The sequence below is a fragment of the Muntiacus reevesi genome, chromosome 2 (genome assembly GCF_963930625.1).
Source record: "Muntiacus reevesi chromosome 2, mMunRee1.1, whole genome shotgun sequence".
Lineage (NCBI taxonomy): Eukaryota > Metazoa > Chordata > Mammalia > Artiodactyla > Cervidae > Muntiacus > Muntiacus reevesi.
In genome coordinates this window covers 69,971,026-69,994,939 of record NC_089250.1, presented here as the reverse complement: position 1 = coordinate 69,994,939, position 23,914 = coordinate 69,971,026, and the positions used below count along the sequence as shown (strand labels likewise).

The 23,914-nt window shown below is 46.2% G+C and overlaps 1 non-coding gene across 1 annotated transcript; it reads right to left on the bottom strand.

Annotated features, from left to right (window-relative positions):
- Positions 1-5,247: 5,247 nt before the first annotated feature.
- LOC136162326 (small nucleolar RNA SNORA79) lies at positions 5,248-5,397 on the bottom strand. Its single transcript, XR_010662127.1, has one exon. It is a non-coding gene; the product is annotated as a small nucleolar RNA SNORA79 (small nucleolar RNA).
- Between the last annotated feature and the right edge of the window lie 18,517 nt (positions 5,398-23,914).

Genomic DNA, 23,914 nt, shown 5'->3' with positions numbered 1-23,914 from the left:
ACCCAGGGATTGAACTCAGATCTCCCCCATTGCAGGCGGATTCTTTACCATCTGAGCCCTGTCAGGGAAGCCCAAGAATACTGGAGTGGGTGGCCTATCCCTTCTCCAGAGGATCTTCCCCATCCAGGAATCAAACCACGGTCTCTTGCATTGCAGGTGGGTTCTTTACCAGCTAAGTTACTCTTTGTGACGCTGTGGACTGTAGCCTGCCAGGCTCCTCTGTCCATGGGGATTCTCCAGGCAAGAATACTAGAGTGGGTTGCCATGCCCTCCTCCAGGGGATCTTCCCAACCCAGTATCAAACCCAGGTCTCCCACATCTCAGGCAGATTCTTTACTGTCTGAGCCACCAGGGAAGCCTGGGAGAGTGAATAATAGAAAACAAATAGCATTCTGAGACGGCGCAGAACAAATCTCACTACATATCAGGTGGAAAAAGTAGGAAAAAAAAAAAAACAGAATCAATTTTACACATCTATGAGAACCTATGGGCTTCCCAAGCATCACAGTAGTAAAGAATACACTTGCCAATGCTGGAGACTCCAGTTCAATCCCTGGGTTGGGATGATCCCTAGGAGGAGGACATGGCAACCCACTCCAGTATTCTCACCTGGAAAATCCCACAGACAGAGGAGCCTGGCTATGGTCCACGGGGTCACAAAAGAGTTGGACACGACTTAGCGACTAAACAACAATAAAAGCGTGTACCTATAATTCTTTTTTTTTCTCCTGTATAAATAGTGGTGTTCTTTAAGAGTTGGGGTTGGGGATGATTTAAATTTTCTTCTTTGTGCTTTTTTTTGGTGTTTTCCCAATTTTCTACAAATTAATGTTTATTTCCCCCATAATCAGAAAGTTCACCATATATTCATTAAGAGAAGATTTAATTTAGAGAGAGAGCCGTGTGTGTAGTGTGACTGCAGCTGCCTCTCCTTTCTTCTCTGATTTCCCTCTGCTGGGCTTCTTTTGTTGGTGGATCTCTCATCTCTCACACAAAGGGATGACACTGTCTTTTCTATGTCTCAGATATGAAGCCCCAGAGGGAGTTGTCAGCGAGCTTATTTTGGTGAGAGGCAGGACGTTTTCTACCAGGAATACAAGCCAGCCTCAAACATGGCCTCTCCTACAAGAGGATAATTAAGAGCAGTTCTCTTGTTCTTCCAGGAATGAGGGGCTCTTGCACTGAGATGGGGAGAGAAGGACTGTTCAGAAAAGGATGCTGGAGGTTGGGGCAGGAACCAAGAAACAGGACGGGCTTTAAAACGACTTCGATTCCCAGTCCTTCTGCTTCTTGAAGACGGAGACATGGAGGGGTTCAGGCAAGACCTGCTTCACCCTAGGGTCTGACCTCTTACTGATCTTCCCCAGGGGAGTGACAGTCTTTTTTTCTTTCAGTTTTATTGAGATATAGTCGCCATACAGCACTGCATACGTTTAAGGAGTACAGCATGACTTGACTGTTACATATTATCACAAAATTATAACCACAATAACTTAACATCCATCATCTCACATAAATACAAAAAAAAAAGAAAAAAAAAGGATTTTTTTCTTGTGATAAGAACTTTTAGGACTTACTGTCTTTGCAATGTTCAAATATACCATACAGCAGCATTAACTATAGTCATCATGCTGTATGCTATATTTCCAGTGCTCATTTATTTTACAAGTAGAAATGTTCACCTTTTGACCACCTTCATTCACTTTCCCCAACCCCCACCTCTCTCCTCTGGTGCCCGCAAATCTGATCTCTGTTTTAATGAGGTTGGGTTCCACCCCCCCTTTTTTTAGATTCCACATGTAAGTGAAGTCTTGTAGTATATGTCTTTCTTTGCCTGACACATAATGCCCTCAAGGTCCATCCGTGTTACAAACAGCAGGATTTCCTTTCATACAGCTGAATCGTATTTTGCTGTACATACGTGCCACATTTTCTTTATGCATTCATCTATCAGTAGGAACTTAATGTTGTTTCCGTGTCTTGGTTGTTGGGAGTAATGCGGCAACGAACATCTGGGTGCAGGTATCTCTTTGACATAGTGCTTTTATTTTCATCAGATATGGACCAAAAGTGTGATTGCTGGACCATAGGGTAGTTCTATTTTTAATTTTTTGAGGAAAGACAGTTCTGACTCCCACTCAAAGCTTTGTTGGATTGGATGTCAGCCTGGCCTTTGGTCTAGTGATGATGACTCAAGGCTCCCCAAGGACTAGATGAGTGTGTCCTGTGTGCCCAGCACTGTTCAGGCTGACAGGAGTTCAAGGTCCAGTCCTTCCTTTTACTTACTGTGTGATTGCAGACAGAGCACTCACCTCCTCTGAGCTTCAGTTTCCTGTCTGTAAACTGGGACTGTACAACCTCTACCCTACAGAATGGGTGAAAATGTTAGTGGCTTAGTCCTGTCTATGTGCAACCCCATGCACTGTGGCCCGCCAGGATCTTCTGTCCATGGAATTCTCCAGGAAAAAATACTGGAGTGGGTTACTGTTCCCTTCTACTGAGGATCTTCCAGACCCAGGGATAAAACCTGGGTCTCCTGCATTGCAGGCAGACTCTTTCCCATCTGAGCCACCAGAGAAGTCCTATAGGATGGGTTAGATTAATTAACTAAGGTCCATGAAGTGGGCTTCCCTGGAAGCTCAGCTGGTAAAAAATCCACCTGCAATGCAAGAGACCCCAATTCGATCCCTGGATCCAAAAGAGCCCCTAGAGAAGGGATGGGCTACCCATGTCAGTATTCTTGGGCTTCCCTGGTGGCTCAGACTGTAAAGAATCTGCCTGCAATGCAACAGACCCTGGTTTGATCCCTGGGTGGGGAAGATCCCCTGGAGGAGGGCATGGCAACCCACTCCAGTATTCTCACCTGGAGAATCCCCATGGACAGAAGAGCCTGGTGGACTATAGTCCATGGGGTCACAAAGAGTCAGACATGACTGAGCGACTAAGCACCCACATGAAGTGTCTAGCATGGTGCTTGGTGAAGACTGAAAAGCACTGGCTTAGGTGCTAGCCATACATAACCCTTACACTGGGTGGCTTGAACAGAAACATTGTCTCAAAGTTCTGAAGGCTGGAAGTCTGAAATCAAGGTGCTGTTAAGGTTGGTGCCTTCTGAAGACTGTGAGGGAAGGATCTCCCTCCTTGGCTCATAGATGGCCATCGTTTACCTGTGTCTCTTCACATCGTCTTCCCTTTAGGAAGACTATGTGTCTGTGTCTCAATCTCTCCTTCTTATAAGGACACCAGTCATTTTGGGATCGGACCCACCCTAAAGTCTTCATCATTAACTAGATTACCTCTGTAAAGACTTGTCTCCAAATAAGGTCACATTCTTAAGTAGTGGGGTTGGAACTTCAACATATGAATTTCCATTTGTGGGTGTGGGAGGGGGAGGGTGGGGGGAGGAAACACATTTCAATCCATAATAGGCACCTATAGCACCCATAGCAGAATATTAGAAATGTTATTATCAGCACGATCCTTGCAAGCTTTTATATGTCACGCTGCCCCAGGCCATCTCGAGTTGCCATGGCACTGGTTTCCCTGAAAAGGGGTCAGAAAAGTCTTTCTTGCCTGAGCCGCAATGGTAACATTCCTGTCTGTCTCCCAGGGCTTCATCCCAGACAGCTCAATGTGCCAACAGTCTCTGGGGTGCTGGCCAGCTTATGCCCTGTCGGGTCAGGCCTGTTTAACTCCTTCTCTCTCTTGCTGAGAGAGTCTGAGAAGTTCAATTATTATATTCATTTATTTGGCATCCACTTCTATTATGCTTACTATGCACCGGGCATTATTCTAAGCACCTTGCACATTATTAACTCATTTAATTCTTGTAACAATCCTATGAGGCAGGTGCTGTTTTCACCTCCTATATGATCAAATGGAGGCAAAGAGAGGTTAATTTGACTAGGATTTCATGATTAGCAAGTGGCTGAGCTGGGGTTTTAACCCAGGCAGAGTTGTTCTGAACAACCATATTATGAAGGGGAAGCAATGTGGCAGGAATATAAACTCTGACATCAGAGAAATGTGAATTTGGATTTCAGCTAATGAGCAGAACTGGAAATTTCCATCACTGCCTGCCCCACAGACAGTTTTTCTAAGAAGAGTAAGCCCACCCCCTAGTTCCCCTGGTTGTGTTCCACTATGTCATTCCAGGTCTCAGGTGATTGAACTGAGGTGGACATGTGACTCAAGGGTGCTCCACCTGTTGGCTGGGACCCAAGGATGGCAAATCAGATTTCACTCTCTGGCATTCGGCTAAAGAGGCTTGAGCAGTGAGGATACGAGCTGAAACCTTTTGGTCCAGAGGCATCGTTAAACTGGAGTGGTCATTTTGGGTCAGGTGCAAGTTTGAATTAGAAGGCAGTAGAGGGTGGCACAGTGGTAAAGAATCTGCCTACTGGAACAGCAGGTGCAAGAGTCGCAGGTTCCATCCCTGGGTTGGGAAGATCCCTGGAGGGGGAAATGGCAACCTGCTCCAGTATTCTTACCTGGAAAGTTCCATGGACAGGGAAGCCTGGCAGGCTACGGTCCATGGGGTTGCAGAGTCAGACATGACTGAGGGACTGAGCACACACGCACACACACACACACACACACACACACACAGAGAAGATACATGTGGGCCACTGGAGGACCGAATGGAGCAGAGCAGAGACAGTGATGTCTCGTGCTAGAGCAGAGGTTGTTCCCAAGAAGGAAAGACAAGAGGCACACACACGGTTGCTGACCCTCCCCTTCACTGGTGCCCTTATACATTCAGCTTCTGTGCATTTTGGCTGCTAACACCTTATAGTTGTTCCTTCCCCAGAGAAACCCTCCACCTTAGGGCTTCCCAGCCAGCTTTGTTAGTTCCTCTGTCCCCAGCAACCAGTTGCTGAGGACTGACTCACATGAAGTAAGAAGGCTGGCATCCTGACTCAAGATGGGGCCACCTCTGTGCCATTCATACCCTGGAGCCTGTAGGATCAGGCTGGAGCTGGTCTCTACCTGAGATGACATTCTTGCTTAGATTTCTTCTCTCCCCTTCCCTATCCTGCTTCTCTCTCATCTTCCTGCTAGGAGCCTCCCTCAGTAATCACTTGTACAAGAATTCCCATGTCAAGGGCAAGTTGGATACCCAAGAAGCAAAGACAGGTACCTTGGTTCTCAACTGCTGTCCCCTTTAAGACTCCATAATATTTGGTCTTGTTGAATTTCCTATCCTAGGATTCTGAGTCACCTATTTTCTTTCTTTCTTTTTTTTCCAACTATTGGACTCCACAAGAATCAGAAAGCACTGATGGACAGCCAACACATTCCCACGGTGCCCTGAGTGAAGACAAGTCAGCTTAGATATATGATGGACTAAAATCCCACTACTTAAAGCTCCAAGCAGTGAGAGGAACTGAGTCACCTAATTTCTGTATGCGGACCTCTGATTGAGTTAGACCACGATGGCCTCTCTGTTCGTCACAGCTGAGCAAGTCCAAATTGAGTGAATTTGGTAAAGTTTGTGAATCATTCTTAATCTGACTCCATCTGGAAAATGGTGTCCATTACTCCCCTAACTTTAGTGCTTGTTTTAGTGACTTAAGAGAATGTATTTTGTGACAGCTTATAGCATGGTGATTGGTTTGGAGTAGGCACTCTTTTAGTGAGTTCTAGGCTTTTTGTTTCTTTCTTTCATTCTTTTTGTTTGTTTTTTACAATATTCTATTTCTCCCTTACTCAATTCAGCCTGGGGAAGCATTAAGAGAAAATTTATCAGAGTGCTATATGACTTTCAAAGCACCATGGAAATGTGGGAGTTCAAAGAACTATGAATTTAGAGTCTCAGAGATCCAAGTTCAATTCTTTAGCCCACTGCTTCTCAAATTATAATGATCTTATGAATCACTCGAGGTTACTGTGAACATGCAGACTCTGATTCAGGACGTCTGAGTGGAGCCCAAGACACAGCTTTTGTAACAGAGCTCCAGGCAATGCCAAAGCTGCTGGTCTTCAAAACAGCAAAACTTTGAGTGGTAAAGCTCTAGTCTGTCTTTTGGTTCCAGAGTGATTTTTTTTCCTCCCCAAACAGTCAACCTGAATGGGAGGCTCTTCCCTTTTCATAGCATTTTGCACCTCCTGTGAGATGCGGTTCCTGCCAATAAGAAGAACTCAGTGGTTGAAGCAGCCAGGAAAGCTGCCGGTTGTAAAGGGTGGTGTGTGGTAAGTAGAGCAGGGAGGTGGGAGGCTGCTGAGGGGCCTTGCTCCTGGAAAAGGAGTCAGGAAAGTCTCTTTATGGGAGGAGTTGTCAGTCTATCACTGTCCAGATATCCCCTGACACCTACGTGCCTCCTTCCATATGCAAGGACCACACACAAGAATCCCAGGGCATCTGTGACATCTCACCTCCTGTTGCCTGGATGCTGCTGTTGGTGCCCCGTCTTCTGGACAAGACTATCCACACCTGAACCCACCGTGTTCCTGTGGCCATGGCCTTGAACTTCTCAGCTGCCTTTGTATTGACATTAGAGGTCCTGGCCTGCCTCTTTCTGATCCAGGGTTTGTTTTGACACCATGACTAAAATGAGAGGTTCAGGCAATTCCAGATATGAAAGGAAAAAAAAAATGTGTGTTATTTCCACAACATTTAGTGCATTTCCTCTTTTCATTATAATCCTGGCCAAGTCCTTACAAACATTATCCTTTCCAAACTGAGATTGGTTTTCCTTGTTCATGGATGCCAACAGCTGGGGTAGGTTTCCCCCATCTGCTCACTTTCTCCTTTGCCATTCTTCTTTCTTTGCCCCTGTTTTCCCTCAGGGTTCTCAGCATGGAGGTTTGTCTAGGAAAGGCCACTGTTGGCCTGAGTAGGGGGATGAGGTTTTCTGCTTATTGTTAAGCTACCTTCTGTTGGCATATCTGGGAGTTTCCACTTATAGCCTAGAAGTAGCTGAACAGAGAACAGGACCTTGATTGATTAATCCTTTCCTAACATATGCTCAGAATCCTGATATGCCAGACACTGCTCTGGGTTCCATGACTACAGCAGTAAACAAACATGGTTCCTGCCATGACAGTCTCGCTAGACATGTTATTCTAATCTTACCAATGGGGGCACTTAACATACACACATACATACACCACACATGCATTCTAGTCTTCAACCTCCTGAGAAACCCAATCTCACTATCTACAGGGGAATGGCTTCTGTCCTAGGTTCAAGGAAAACAACAGAAATTCCTAGAAACGTCTATTTGAGTAGCTATTATCAAAAAAGACAAGAAATAACAAGCGTTGGTAAGCATGTGGGAAAAAGGGAAGCCTTGCTTATTATTGGTGGGGATGTAAATCAGTGTAGACACTACGGAAAACAGTATGAAGTTTCTACAAAGTTTTTTGTAAAAATTAAAAATAGAACTATCATAAGATCCAGCAATCCTTCTTCTGAGTCTGTTTCCAAAGGAACTGGAATCAGGATCTTGAAGACATATCTGCACTCCCAGATTCATTGCTTTATTATTCACAATAGCCACGACATGGAAGCAACCTAAATGTTTGTGGAAAGATGAATGGATAAAGAAGACGGGGCATGGAATATAACTCAGCTATAAAAAAGGAGGAAGTCTTATCATTTATGACACATGGCTCAACTTGGAGGACACTATGCTAGGTGACATAAGCTGGAGAGAAAAAGAGAAATAATGTATGATTTTGGAATTGAGTGCGGCAGAGCGAAGCCTTCAGCAAGTGGCTATTGCTGTGCACAATTACCCCCCGCCCGCACTCCACGCCACCTCCCACATCCTGTTCCCAGGCAAAGCTAACCTGGGACCATTAGTCGTTCTGCTTAGCCACTGGCTAGCGCCACAGTGGGCCCCTCCCACAAGTGACCAGCAGTCAGTGAGCAACCGTTAGTGGTCCTGCTCAGCCATTGGCTGGCGCCACAATGGGCCCCTCCCACAGGTGACCGGCTGTCAGTGAGCAACCGTTAGTGGTCCTGCTCAGCCATTGGCTGGCGCCACAGTGGGCCCCTCCCACAAGTGACCAGCAGTCAGTGAGCAACCGTTAGTGGTCCTGCTCAGCCACTGGCTGGCGCCACAGTGGGCCCCTCCCACAAGTGACCAGCAGTCAGTGAGCAACCGTTAGTGGTCCTGCTCAGCCACTGGCTGGCGCCACAGTGGGCCCTCCCACAAGTGACCAGCAGTCAGTGAGCAACCGTTAGTGGTCCTGCTCAGCCATTGGCTGGCGCCACAATGGGCCCCTCCCACAAGTGACCGGCTGTCAGTGAGCAACCGTTAGTGGGTCCGTTCAGCCAACAGTTGTGAGTGGTGGGCGTCCAGCAGAGAGTGAGGTAAGAAGTAGATCCCGGCCTTCTCCCAGCTTTGGGCAAGCAGATGAGCTGGGGGTCCGAGGGAACAGTCTGGGGGCTCCAGAGCCCTCACCAAGACCACCCACTGGCTCGGCCCGGTCCTTGAGGCTGAGATGAACCTCTCCCCAACCCTGCCTCTGCAACCTAACGGCAGTGGCTGTCTGCATGGGACACAGTCTGCGGGACCGGCCCCTGCCGGTTGGGTGGCCTGAGAGCCTGGGTTCTGGGTGCCTGGCTTCTTCAGCAATGACAACTGGGTCTGGGGACCTCGCCCCAAAGGACCCACCAACTAAGATCTGCCTCCTCTTTGCCAGGACCAGGACCTCGAAGGAGGAAAGTTGTGCCTTGAGAACTTGCCCTTTCTTGTGAGAACAGAGAATAACATTGGTTTTGGTTGAGGTTTACAGGAAAGACTCGGCTCTATGACCTGACCTCAAGAACAAAGGCTCTGACACCAAGAAGTTTGCAACAACTACTCATGCCCCTCCCTCATTGTTCATAGAAAAGGGCTTTGCTAAGAGCTTCCAGGGAGTCTGGGGTTTTTAAAGCATGAGTCACCTATCTCCTTGCATGGCACTGCCAGTAAACCTTTCTTTGCTCTCGATTCTGACGTTTTGGTATTGTTTGGCCTCACTGTGCATCGAACACAAGCACTTGGGATATTTTGGTAACAATTTCACTTAAATATGTAACCTAAAATAGCCAAACTCAGAAGCAAAGAGTGGTATGGTGGTTGCCAAGGGCAGGCAGAGGGGGGAAATGGAGAGTTGTTGGTGAAAGGCTATGAAGTTTCTTTTATGCAAGATGATTAGATTCTGGAGATTTAATGCACAGCAATATGACTGTAGTTAACAATAGTGTATTATACACCTGAGGGTACATATTGTTAAGAGGGCAGATATTAAGTGTTCAAGTCACACAGGCCAAAAAAGAAAAAAATGGTAACTTTGTGAGACAATGGAGATATTAATTATCTCGAGTTTGGTGAATCTTGCGCAACATATATGTTTATATGTATACCTTCGTGAAAGTGAAAGTCGCTCAGTCGTGTCTGACTCTTTGCGACCCCATGAACCGTATAGTCCATGGAATTCTCCAGGCCAGAATACTGGGAGTGGGTAACCTTTCCCTTCTCCAGGGGATCTTCCCGACCCAGGGATCAAACCCAGGTCTCCTGAATTGCAGGTGGATTTTTTACCAGCTGAGCCACAAGGGAAACCATAGAATACTGGAGTGGGTAGCCTATCCCTTCTCCAGTGGATCTTCCCAACCCAGGAATCAAACTGGCATCTCCTGCATTGCAGGCAGATTCTTTACAAACTGAGCTATGAGGAAAGCCACCATATGTATACCTTACATATACACTGACAAATAAAAATTGTATATTTGTGAGGTATACATATATATCAAAATTGTGTATGTAAGGTATACATATACACAATTTTTATTTGTCAGTTATACCTCAATAAATTTGTTGAAAGTAGAGCCAATGTAGTCATTTTTTCCTCTAGGGGAATTTTGAGGGCAAATGGAGTGGGAGCCACAGGAAAGGTTTAAAAGTACCATCGATCAAAGGAACCAAGTGGCTGGAGACTTGTTTGATGTAGAAGAGGGGACAAGAGCGCTCTGGAGGGTCTGGCCCCTTGGTGGAGGAGGATGCTCTTGAGAGAGGGCAGTGAGTCATAGATGGGACCCGCATGCTTATGTACAGAATCTCAAATCCAGCAAGGAGAGGTACTTGCTTGAAAACTGGTGGTGAATACAGACAATGCTCCAATCCCTGTGGAAAATGGCTGCGCTCAGCTCCCTAAATTCTGTTTCTCCATATTTATATGCGCTGTTACCCAGTGAATACCTGATTAAGGAATGCAGCTGCCAAATGAATACATTTGTCGCTCATCAAATGGAACCATAAAGCCAGCAATGATGGGGCTTATTAAGAACCTTCTTTCACTCCGTGAAAAATCCTCCACACGTCCCAGCCGGTCTCAATATCGCCGCTAATGAAATGGGTAACCAATACACAAAGATATGTATTCAAGAGCAAATTAACTGCCTCAGGAATAGGCATCATAAAGATTGCAGCCTGGAAAATAAATAGACAATGTATTGGGCAAATTGGCCTCGTGTTTAAGTGTTGATGAGTTGGAAATATTGGTTTAGCTTCTTGATGGAAGCAGGCAGTATGGGATGCTGGAAGGCAGACATTAGTATTGAAAAATCAAGCTGGTGAACCTCTTACTTGCCAGAACTGGGAAAGGGTGAGAAGGAGGGAGCAATGAGCCATTCCTGAGCCGTTACTTAGTGCCAGGCCCTGTGTTGTTGCCACCTAGTCCTGGTATCGCCCAAGAAGCAGGGAGGCACTGTATTTTTAGCCTTACCTACCTATGACCATGTAATCAGATGACACAAAGAGATTTTGTTTCCTCTGTCTGTCCAAACCATTCGTGCATGAGCCTTTATCAGAGTCTTTAAAAAGAGTTAACACCTCTTAAATAATCCGCCAGATATTTCTGGGCTCCCTTGAGCCTTTGCTCATGATTGGAAAAAAAAAAAGGAAAGAAAGGGAGGGAAGAAGGGACTGAAAGGGGAGGAAGGATAAAGGATTTCCATTTGCATCTTCTGTTCCAGATTCTGGTCCTTCTATTCCACACCGACTCTCTGCCTTTATTCTTCTCTGGAATCTTTCCAGACCAGAAGGAAGCAGTGACCTGTAGGTTGAATGGCCATTGCCAGCACCTCAGCTCAGCACCTAACCTCAGGTTAGGTCTGCTGTTCTTCCCTCCCTCCTTATCCCAGTCAACACACACACAGCTGGAGGAGAAGGCCATAGGGTGGGTTTTGAGTCACGTGGGTTTGGGTCTTGTGGTCCCAGGCAGGTCTTCTGACATTCCAGAGTCCCTGCTGCACCTGGAGAGTGAAGATGAGCTCGTCTCCCTCACGGGCCATTGAGAGGAACTGATGAAATAATGCACAGAAAGTTTCTGGAATGATTCACAAACATCAGTCCCTCCCGATCACCTCCCATGATTTTCACAGGCCTTCCTTCTTTTGAAAGGAGCCAGTGAAGGGGGTAGTGGAAAGGAAGGTCACAGCAGCTGCAGGTTTCTCTACAGAGGAAATGAACGAGCTGATTTAACGTGTAACAAAATCACAAAAAGATAAAAACCAGCAGACCCAACCACCTGCTTATGCAGCATTTTAATTACTGTTTATTATTTAATTTATTCTTTTATATTAGTATGTTTAAAATATTTTTACTTACTAGAGTTCCTTATTTTTTCAGCCTGATTACTACAACAATTATTTTTAAAGGAAGGCTAATGAGTGGTTTGGGCTTACCTGCTGACCAATCCAGGCTAAATGACAGTCAATAGGTAAATGGATTCTGAAGGGTAGTGGAGGTACACATACCCCATTTGTTTATGGGCACACGTCTCAGAAGTAGGCTCCCCCAGAAGCAGATAAGGGTGTAAATGCCTGTGATTTCCCTGGGAAATGATCTGAGGAAGTGTCTGCAGGGAAGTGGCACAGGGAAGGGAAAATATAGAGTGTCTTAAAGAGCAGGTTAATGCACTAGCCCCTGGGGAACTTCTGGTAGGCAGCATAGAATCCGAATCACGGGTAGGCAGCATAGAATCAGTCATCCTGCCTGAGGGGGAGGGAGCTGAGGTGATTATCCACCAACTCAGGTCAGCGGTTTGAATACTGTTCCTGGGGACAACGATTCTTCAGTCTTTCCAGCCTCCATGTAGAGGACGGTAAGCGGGGAGCTGCAAGTGTTTACAGTAGGATGCCATCCCCTTGCGTGGGGACTGGTGAGTCCCCAAGAGGATGTGCATCAGGCACTGAGGTACAAACTTAACCATCTGGGATCCATAGAACATCCCCCAGTAACAATGTTGTTATTGTTGTTGTTGTTTTTTCCCCCTCTGGCTGTGCTTGCTGCAAGGCTTACAGGACCTTAGTTTCCCAACCAAGGACTGAGCTCAGGCCCCATCAGTGAAAGTGCCAAGTCCTAAGCATTGAGCCGCAGGGAATTCCCTGCAATGCTGTGTTTCTGTATATGTCTTTCTCTCCAGACTATGAGTTCTCCAAGGGCAGAACTTGTTTTCATGCCCACTGTGCAGCACAAACCTGGCCTAGAACAACCACTCAGCCAACACCCGCTGATGGACTGAATGAATCATGGAGGGACTAGGTGATTGAAGGCTCATAAACGCACAGGGTTGAGATTATAAACTCAAATACTTGCAAGAGCCAGGGAGAGGGTTAAATGAGTAACAGTGCAGAAAGAAGAAAAATCAGAAAGTGTGGATTGTGGGAACATGGAGGACATATGTCCTGTTAACAGCATAGCAGTTATTCAGCTTTGAGTGACTGTCTCCTTGTGGGAGTTGGACCCATGGTGGCTGGACCTCTTGACTTTTTAAAAAGAAAATCCAGGACTCTCCATTAGGTAAAATTTCTTGATTTGTAAATATGGCCCATGATGTAAAATGTTCTGAAAACTAGAGACAGATCCTTCAAACATGCCTGGGGGATGTAACTCATTGCAAGGCGTGTGTGGTCATCCAGATACATGGAGCAGCGCACAGCACAGAGCATGTCCAGAGAGGTAGAGGCCCAGATCCCCAGAGGTCCCCACAGTGAAGTGCCCTTGAATGTTCATGGATTAGATGGATTAGTAACATAAAGAGCCTGATAGCTTTATATAGTTCCTTAGGCAGGAGACTTGTGTTCTAGGACCGGCTGACTTGGAGTGGGGGAAACCCCTCTATTCCCACATCAGTAAAGTAGGCATATTAAGGTCTGACCTCTTTTGTGGTGAAGAGTATTATGTTGATAAGTGCGACAGTTCAAGCTTGGTTGGTGCCCTTCTCTGCTGCCACTGAAGCTTGTGTCCTTGGCTTAGGGTTCTTCTAGGCCCTCTTCCCATCTCTGCCCTAAGCCTTCTGCTTATGGTTGTAAGTCTCCTATCTAGTGGTCTTTTTCACAATCTGCCTGTTTTTGCCATGTTCCTGGCAGCCTAGTGGGTGGCGTGCTAAGCTGTGATATACACCTCCGGTATGCCACCTTCTGGACCACTCAGCTGGGGTTTGAAGCCTGGATCTCATGACTCAGAGAGGCAAATATGAATCCAGTTCCTGCTTCAAAGGAACTCATAGCCCAGGGGAGGCAGACCCTACTCAATGACAACACAAACATTAAGGATCAGTGGCATTCCTCTGTTTACCAACTTCCATTCCTTTCCTTCCTGGGCTTTCCACTAAACTACATTTCCTAGACTCCATTGCAGTTAGGTGAGACCACGTGTCTGAGTTCTAACCAATGGAATGTGGGCAAAAGCAATGTAGATTGATTCCGGCATGTTATGTTAGTCACTCAGTCATATCTAACTCTTCACAACCCCATGGACTGTAACACACCACGCTCCTCTGTCCATGGAATTCTCCAGGCAAGAGAATTCTTGAGTGGAGTTCTCAAGTGGAATTCTAGAGTGGGTTGCCATTCCCTTCTCCAGGGGATCTTCCCAAATCAGAGGCAGAACCTGGGTCTCCTGCATTGCAGGTAGCTTCTTTACTGTCTGAACCACCACAGTTTTGCAATTCTCAACACCCTCTCTCATTCACCATCCATTGGGTAAATGGAGAGAACTCCAAGCACCAACAAAGGTCCAAATAGTCAAGCTATGGTTTTTCCAGTAGTCATGTATCGATGTGAGAGTTGGACTATAAAGAAAGCTGAGCACTGAAGAATTGATGCTTTTGAACTGTGGTGTTGGAGAAGACTCTTGAGAGTCCCTTGGATTGCAAGGAGATCAAACCAGTCCATCCTAAAAGAAATCAACCCTGAATATTCATTGGAAGGACTGATGCTGAAGCTGAAACTCCAATACTTTGGCCACCTGATACAAAGAGCCAACTCATTAGAAAAGACCCTGATGTTGGGAAAGATTGAAGGCAGGAGGAGAAGGGGGCAACAGAGGATGAGATGGTTGGATGCCATCACCGACTCGATGGACATGAGTTTGAGCAAGCTCCGGGAAATGGTGAAGGACAGGAAAGCCTGGAATGCTGCAGTCTGTGGGGTCTCAAACAGTTGGACACAACTTAGCTACTGAACAACAACAAAGCACCAAGACAAGTGTGGAGCCACAAGACAAGTGTGGAGCCACAAGATGAAAGGGCTTGGGTTCCTGAATGACTGCAGAGAGTAGAAATTTCCACAACTCCAAGTGACCTGGGTTATGCTGTGATATGAAGGATAAACATTAATGTGTTATGCCCCTGAGATTTGGGAGTTGTTTCTTTCATCAGTTATCCCACCGTGACTGATACAGTGCCCTAGGGGAAGTGTCATACAGAATGCATTGGGAACTCCTGGGTCTCCTGGGGAACCTCTGGGCTCTCAGGGGGATGGGCTGAACTCTGACCCAGCATTCAATTAAGGAAGCTGTGGGTTCTTTACCAGGGCCTGGGGAGTGTGGAGCTGGGATGTCTAGATCTGCTTCCATATATGTTAAATTAAACACAGTTAAATGGATTTTGTGATGCTTCTTGAGGAGGGTAGAAAGAACTTCAGACAAGAATAATTGTTCCAAATCCAGGAATTCACATCTCAATGGTATAGGGTAGATTTTACTCTATCAGGGATAGCTAAAGACCATGAACTGCTCTTGGCAAGTGGTTCTACTTCCGAGAGGCACTTATTTTGCTCACTATATGAACAGGTGAGAGTAGGACTGAAGATGCTTCTAGCAGGCAAGGATCCTTGAACTTGAAGCTTCACTAGCCACTTTCATCCTGCCCCTAGGGATCTGGGCCAGAGAGCATGTACATGAGCATGTATCAGTGCATATCTGCTGCAGAGGGCAAGGGGAAATAGTTCAGTCCCACCTCATTTGGAGCAAATGTATTCCAGGCATCATCCTCTTTTCTGGATATTTATACCATCTACACCTTCCTCAAGGGTTGGATTATGAGATTCAGAAACCAGCTCTCTCTACTTCTCACAGAAGGGAGGCTGTTGGAACCCTGCCGATGGATGGAGGCTGGAGAAAAGGTATTAAGAATCAAGGCAGTTCCTGAGGGTAGGAAGCACAATAGGGTGGGACTGGGATGGACTCCATCATATTTTTGCAATTTCTTTGTCTCTCCATTTAAGATTTAAATTTCAGGGAGAGAAACTGTTACACATGAGACATGACAAGACATTCTCAGTGAGATGCACAGGCTTCCAGGGCCCCCAAAGTTTCCCATGGGAATGTTCAGTTATTGCTGATACCACTGCTGCACAAGATGAGGTGATCTTCGCTGTTCCTATGAAGAATGCCATTCCTATGCCATGCTCTCCAGGTGTGTCCCCCAACCCCCAAATGTTCCGAACACCATGGCAGCACACCAGTACAACATAACTGCAGTGAGCAATGATGGTGAAGGCTGAGCAATGGCTCCTGGAGGCTCAGAGGTGAATTTTCTAGACCTAGCACCACTCAGCAGGTTCAAGCCTGAAAAGCTGCCTGAGATCTATTCCTGGGGTGGGGACTGACTTAGTTATATTTGCTTCTTCCTCTCCCCAAAATAGCTAACAGTCCATCCTTTAGGGCATTTTTTAAAAATCACAGATTATGATAGCTTATTTCTTTTCCATGGGGATGGTCTTGATCCCTGTCTCCTGTACAATGTCACAAACCTCCGCCCATAGTTCATCAGGCACTCTTGTCTATCAGATCTAGTCCCTTAAATCTATTTCTCACTTCCACTTACAAATAGCTGTGAAAAGAAGAGAAGTGAAAAGCAAAGGAGAAAAGGAAAGATATTCTCATATGAATGCAGAGTTCCAAAGAATAACAAGGAGAGATAAGAAAGCCTTCCTCAGCCATCAGTGCAAAGCAATAGAGGAAAACAACAGAATGGGAAAGACTAGAGATCTCTTCAAGAAAATTAGAGATACCAAGGGAACATTTCATGCAAAGATGGGTTCGATAAAGGACAGAAATGGTATGGACCTAACAAAAGCAGAAGATATTAAGAAGAGGTGGTAAGAATACACATAAGAGCTGTACAAAAAAAGATCTTCATGACCCAGATAATCACAATGGTGTGATCACTCACCTAGAGCCAGACATCCTGGAATGTGAAGTCAAGTGGGCCTTAGAAAGCATCACTATGAACAAAGCTAGTGGAGGCGATGGAATTCCAGTTGAGCTATTTCAAATCCTGAAAGATGATGCTGTGAAAGTGCTGCACTCAATATGCCAGCCAATTTGGAAAACTCAGCAGTGGCCACAGGACTGGAAAAGTCAGTTTTCATTCCAATCCCAAAGAATGCTCAAACTACCGCACAATTGCACTCATCTCACACGCTAGTAAAGTAATGCTCAAAATTCTCCAAGCCAGGCTTTAGCAATACATGAACCGTGAACTTCCAGATGTTCAAGCTGGTTTTAGAAAAGGCAGAGGAACCAGAGATCAAATTGCCAGCATCCGCTGGATCATCAAAAAAGCAAGAGAGTTCTAGAAAAACATCTATTTCTGCTTTACTGACTATGCCAAAGCCTTTGACTGTGTGGATCACAATAAACTGTGGAAAATTCTGAAAAAGATGGGAATATCAGACCACCTGACCTGCCTCTTAAGAAACCTGTATGCAGGTCAGGAAGCAACAGAACTGGACATGGACCAGCAGACTGGCTCCAAATAGGAAAAGGAGTACGTCAAGGCTGTATATTGTTCACCCTGCTTATTTAACTTATATGCAGAGTACATCATGAGAAATGCTGGTCTGAAAGAAGCCCAAGCTGGAATCAAGATTGCCGGGAGAAATATCAATAACCTCAGATATGCAGATGACACCACTCTTATGGCAGAAATTGAAGAGAAACTAAAGAGCCTCTTGATGAAAGTGAAAGAGGAGGGTGAAAAAGTTGGCTTAAAGCTTAACATTCAGAAAACTAAGATCATGGCATCTGGTCCCATCACTTCATGGCAAATAGATGGGGAGACAGTGGAAACAGTGTATGACTTTATTTTTGGGGCTCCAAAATCACTGCAGATGGTGATTGCAGCCATGAAATTAAAAGATGCTTACTCCTTGGAAGGAAAGTTATGACCAACCTAGATAGCATATTTAAAAGCAGAGACATTACTTTGCCAACAAATGTCCGTCTAGTCAAGGCTATGGTTTTTCCAGTGGTCATGTATGGATGTGAGAGTTGGACTGTGAAGAAAGCTCAGTGCCGAAAAATTGACGCTTTTGAACTGTGGTGTTGGAGAAGACTCTTGAGAGTCCCTTGGACTGCAAGGAGATCCAACCAGTCCATCTTAGGGGAGATCAGTCCTGGGTGTTCATTGGAAGGACTGATGCTGAAGCTGAAAATCCAATACTTTGGCCACCTCACACGAAGAGTTGACTCAGTGGAAAAGACCCTGATACTGGGAGGGATTGGGGGCAGGAGGAGAAGGGAACAACAGAGGATGAGATGGCTGGATGCCATCACTGATTGGATGGACATGAGTTTGAGTAAACTCTGGGAGTTGGTGATGGACAGGGAGGCCTGGCGTGCTGCGATTCATGGGGTGGCAAAGGGCCGGACACGACTGAGCGACTGAACTGAACTGATGATAGCTTATTTGGCAAGGTGCCTCTGTGTTTCTTAAAACTAAAAAGTAACAACTAAGAGTGTTTGAGCCTTGATATGGGAGTGATTGCTCCTGCCTGTGCTGTGAAAAGGGGGTAGTTGCAGGGACTTGGTAAACCAGATGGCTCTGAGAGGAAGCCCCGTTTCAAGAGTAATGAAGGACAGCAATCTTTGAAGAGTAGCATCAGCCAAACTCTCTGAACAAAGATGGACTGGATTAGACCCTTAAAAACAAAACAAAATGTTTTACCAGGACTTTCTGATGCTTCACTGGTCATCTGGGCTGTGGCATCAGGAGGCAGGCTCCTCTCTGTAAACTGACTAATTTCTGCATGTAGGTCAGGGCAGATCTCTCAGAAGAGAGAAAATCAAACCAGGGATCATCATGGAGGGAGAAAGAGAAGGTTTAAAAGGGCAGTCTTGGTAATATTTCACTGCCTCTTTAAATGATCACTAGTGTGATAGCCAATAGCTTGTTTATCTCTTAAAACATTTGTAGATTGTTTCCAATGTGTGAGGCGTTAGGAAGGATGGATGAAAACACAGAGAAAGTATGATCCTCATTCTCAAAGGAGTTATAAACTAGGGATAATGATAATAAGTAGTATTGATAGGGGGCTACATAGTTTGCAAGGTGTTTGTGTGTGTGTGTGTATGAATGTTATAGTGCTATTCATCACAGGTATTATCCATTCAGGATTTTTCCTGAGAGCATCAGGAAGTCGAAGCTCAGAGAGGTTAAGCAACTTGACTAAATTCACACAGCTTATCAGTGAAGAAATTAAATCTTTTTTTCAGATTTTTTTTTATTTTGCATAATACATGTATCTAATCTTTTTCAAATTCTTCTCTCATTTGGGTTATTATAGAATATTGAGCAGAGTTCCCTGTGCTATATATAGTAGGTCCTTGTTGGTTATGTACTTTAAAAATATTTATTTTATTTCTTTGGCTGCATTGAGTCAGTTGTGGCACGCAGGATCTTCCATCTTCATGGTGGGATGCGGGATTCTTAGTTGCTGTATGCGAACTGTTGGTTGCAACATGCATGTGAGGTCTAGTTCTCTGACCAGGGATCAAACACGGGCCCCCTTCATTGGAAATGTGGGATCTTAGCCATTGGACCACCAGGGAAGTCCTTGTTGCTCTTATGAAGCTGTGTGTCTTCTTGGGAAGGGCACTGTGGGCTAGGAGGCAAGGGGCTTGGGATCTAATCTGGTCACAGCCTGGTCACTGGTCTTCTCTGGCTTCATTTCCCATCTTGTCCCCTGAGTCAGCAGACTGCTGACACCACCTCACCTCCTTTCCCCCATCCCGATTCTACTTTGGACAGACACGCCTGGGGCAGGGCAGGAAGAAACACGCACACGGGTTCCCTTGGAACTACCGTCTCTATCAATCTGCTCTGAATATACTGTAATGCTGGGAGCTCATGTCTATGCTCTTTTTTTAAAAAAATTAATTTATTTATCTGCTGCTTTGGGTCTTAGTTGCCGCATGCAGGATCTTCATCATGGTGTATGGGTTTCTGTTATTGTGGTGCAGGTTTAGTTGCCCTGTTGAATGTGCGGTCTTAGTTCCCCAACCAAGGATCGAACTCATGTCCCCAGCATTTGGAAGGTGGATTCTTAACCACTGGACTACCAGGGAAGTCCCAAATCTATGCTCTTAATAACAATTTTCTTTGCAGTTGTTGCCCTGCTGCTGAGCCCAACAGTTTTCTTTCCTACAAATGGATGTCTTATGAAAGGAAACACTTAACATAGCTCCAAAATCACGACTATGGCATTTGGTCTTAACTCTGCAGGATCAGAGGAACAGAGGAAACAAAGTTGAGCCTTGTCCATGGAGTCAGTGAAGTGCAGGGGGTGTGTGGATCCTTTAACTTGACCTCCTTGAGCTTCTGTTTCCTCATTTGCAAAAAAGGGACAATACCTCTACACCCTATTAAATGAGATGACATGTGCCAAGTGCCTGGCACATAGTAGGAGCTCAATAAATGTCAGTGCTTGTCTTCCATCCCTTCCCAGGGAGCAGGGAAATGGCTCTCCTCCCCAGACAGCCAACAAGTCCCTCTTTGCCTACAACTCTCTGGGTTTGTTTAGCTTGTGTAGTAATTAGGCACCAGCAGCTGAGAGTATCCAAACCCACAGCCTTATCTTTTCCCCAGGCTGCTTCAGCTGATAGAGGGTTGGGTGGTAGATGACAGCTTGTTTATCCAGAGAGGCTGTAAAATATTCTGTTGAGCGAACACACAGAAAAGCTCATTTGTCTTGTCTTTTGTTTCTACAACTGCACTGTTCAGAAGGGATGTTCTCTGATCTTACCATCGGCTCACTCCTCTGAATGTTGTTCACAGACCCTCTCTGCCCACCCCTGGGAATGCTGGGGCTGCTCCACCCTCTCCCTCTCCCCTTGCTGCCCTTGGCAAGAGGTCACCACAAGGGCTCCATTGACCACACCTGGTTTTGGCCGCTCCCCTGAGCTTCACACTGGACACCACACCTGGGTGTCCGTGGACCCCACCCACTCAGCCCATTCAAGATGGAAGCCACCTCCCTTCCCACACTTGCTTCTTCTCTGGGTCTCTGGGTCTTGGCCACTGGCAGCATTAGCCACCCACTCCTTGGGCCTGAAACCTTGGAGACTGTTCTGGACGTCCTGCTTTTTCTCTGCTCCACATCCTAACGCTTATCAGGCCCACATTCTCTCTCAAATCTCTCTCCTGATTGTCCTCAACTCGGCCCCGGCCACTACCAGCTGGGGGAAGGCACCGGGTCCTTCTGCATGCCTGCAGCCAGGGGATGGTTCTGGAACACATGGCAGACTCTGTCAGCCCCTCCTCCCGGGTCTGCAATCCTGAGGACAGGTGCAGAGAAGAATCTGTGATCATCCCCAGAGGCCATGGGAGACAGGAAATAAACCCAGGTTTTTGAGAAAAACAAGCTAGTCAACAACAAAAACAGGGAACAAAATAAAAATATCCTGGCCTTCAATTCTGATGCCACCACATATTAGTGGTGCCATTTCTGACACTATTTCAAATCTCTCTGGAGCTCATTCTCTTCATTTCTGAAAAGGGGTCAATATTTCATGCCTCCAAAAGGTGTTGTGTAGTTGTTTAGATGAAGCTGTTTATGCAGTAGATGATCAGCATTAGGCTCTTCTCTCTTTCCCTCACTTTGAACAGTACTATGTAGTTCTTAGAACCTTTTCTTAGATCGTTCATTCATTCTGCTCATTCATTTCACACTCTTTTGTTGTGTGCCTGCTGTGAGCTGGGGATGATTCTGGGCACTGGGATGGACTGGAGAACAAGTCAGACTTAGTCCCGTCTCCCCTGGGTTTCCATTTTTGCTGATGTGGAAGGCAGAAGAAAGCAAGTAACAAGCAGGTAATATAATATCAGGTAGTTTTAAGTGACATGATAAAGAATCAAGCAAGATGAGATAGGAGTGTTGGAGAGCAGGAACTCCCTCGAGAGAGCCAGAGAGAGTCAATAAGCAAGTCTAAGAATAATTAAAATAATTTCTTGACTCTGGGATGTGCTTGAGAAGGAAATAAGTGTGGTTATGCGAAACCACAGGCAGGTTGAGAGGATTAAATATTAAAAATATATGGGACAAGCCTTGTATGGTGGTAAATAGCCTTCACCTAGTGACCCATTCTTTCTCCAATTCCTCTCTTTCCAGTGTCTTTAATTTCTCCCTCCATGGGATCCCTCCCACCAGCATTTACACAAGGCCAAATCTCTTTTTGCTTAGAACACACCTTTCTGCCTCAACCCCGTGCCTTCCTCCATCTCTGATCCTACCTTACCCCTTTGAGAAAATGGTTCCAAAGAATTGTCTCCACTCCCACAGCTCATTCTTCTACTCATTTCAGCCTGGCTCCTGCCCCCAGAAGCGTCCCAGAAACTGCTCTCTCTGAAGTTACCAATGACTTCCATGGTCACTGAATCCTTTGAGTTCTCATACACTGTCTCTGGGCCACACTCAATACCGTTCTCTCTCCAGTTCCCAGTGTACCACCATCTCTTCAAGTTTGTTACCCGCACCCCCACCCCACCAGTCTGCTTACTCTTTCTCCGGCTTCTTTGCTGACTTATCTTTCTCTGTTGGTTCCTTAAATTACTGGGGTGTCCCAGAGGTCCATCCTGGGACCCCTTCGCTTCTCTCCTTGTACATGATCCCTCAGTGATGGCTCACATTCCCCTAATTTATGTCCCCAGCCCAGTTTGCTCATCTGAACTCCTGGCCCATATTCTCAGTTCATTCTTCAGTCAGTTCAGTTCAGTTCAGTCGCTCAGTCGTGTCTGACTCTTTGTGACCCCATGAATCACAGAACACCAGGCCTCTCTGTCCATCACCAACTCCCGGAGTTTACTCAAACTCATGCCCATTGAGTCGGTGATGCCATCCAGCCATCTCATCCTCTGTCGTCCCCTTCTCCTCCTGCCCCCAATCCCTCCCAGCATCAGGGTCTTTTCCAATGAGTCAACTCTTCGCATGAGGTGGCCAAAGTATTGGAGCTTCAGTTTAGCATCAGTCCTTCCAATTCTTAGACACCTCCAACTGGAAGTCCCTTGGACATCTTAGACTCAATAGGTCCAGATTGGAGTTCGCCATCATCTTCCCCTCCAGTCCTTCTCTTCTGCTCTTCCCATCCCAGTGGTTTTCACCACCATCCAGCTGTTGTACAAGCCAGAGCCTTGGACTTCACCAGTTCCCTTCAACGCCTCCTTGACCCTCATGTCTGCCGTCATCAAGTTCTGTAGATTCTACCCACTAAATCACTCTCAGATTTGTTTCTCTCCCACTGTTTTCTCTGCCCACTTCCCTAATCCAGCATGTCTTAGCTGAACAACTGCATAGTCTTTTCCCTGTCTCCACCTTTGTCTCCTCTGATCCGTTCTGCCCACACAGAAGACAGATCATCCTCCGCTGCAAACCCAATGGTATTCATTCTCCTGTTAAAGACCCTTTAAGACTCTTTGTTGCATGCAGGATTAAGAACCAGACTCCTTTCCTTTGCACCCAGGCTCTGCAGGCACTACCTATCTTTCTGCCCTTCTCTCCCACGAGTTCTGTCTCACCCAGTGCCCCCAGTCACACCAAACTTGGTCCAGGGGCTCGGATCTGCAAAGCCCTCTCTCTGTTGCTTGGGACATCTTCATCACACTTCCTTCTAACTGGTGGGTTTTCTCACAGTGGGCTGAACTGAAGGGACCTGGCAGATGAGCCATTCCAGCTCCTCCTTTAGTGGATGAGTCTCCTGAAGCCCAGAGAGGAAGAGTGATTTACTGAAGGTCACCCAGCATGTTCAGCATGCTTTATACTAAGCAGAATGACCTCACTTGTCTCCCTCCCTCAACCATGACGAGAGGGAAACTTGGCATAGTCTTGGATCCTCCCCCGAAGGTTCTGGCTCTTTTTGCTGCCAAAATCAGAAAGCTGAGCAAGTGGTAAGTTTTGCTGTGAAGGGGTTGGAATAATGTGGGATCCCTTTGCCTTGGATTTCTGACACTGAAGTCCTGGTGACACTGCTTCTCCTGCCACTGGTCCAAACCTCTCACGATTATGCCCCAGCTTTTCCCCACCACACCGCTGATCCAGACCCTCACCTGCAGACACTCCTGCCTGCTGCTTCTCAAACTGAAGCAACTTGAGTCTCTCAGGCACAACCCGGCTGGTAACAAGGCCAGGTGATATTTGAGACCCGGAGTGCTCAAGCAAGGTGCCAAATCCTACACCCTGAGCTGAGGTGGGGTTGATGCCTTGGCCATTGAGCTGGTAACCAGGTCACAAACTAGGCCCTGACCCTGGCCACAGACTGAGCTCTCATTCTGGTTATAAACTGGTCCTGACTCTATACCCAGACACAGCTTTGACACTGCTTCCAGATTTAGCCTTGATTCTAATAATAGACAGAAC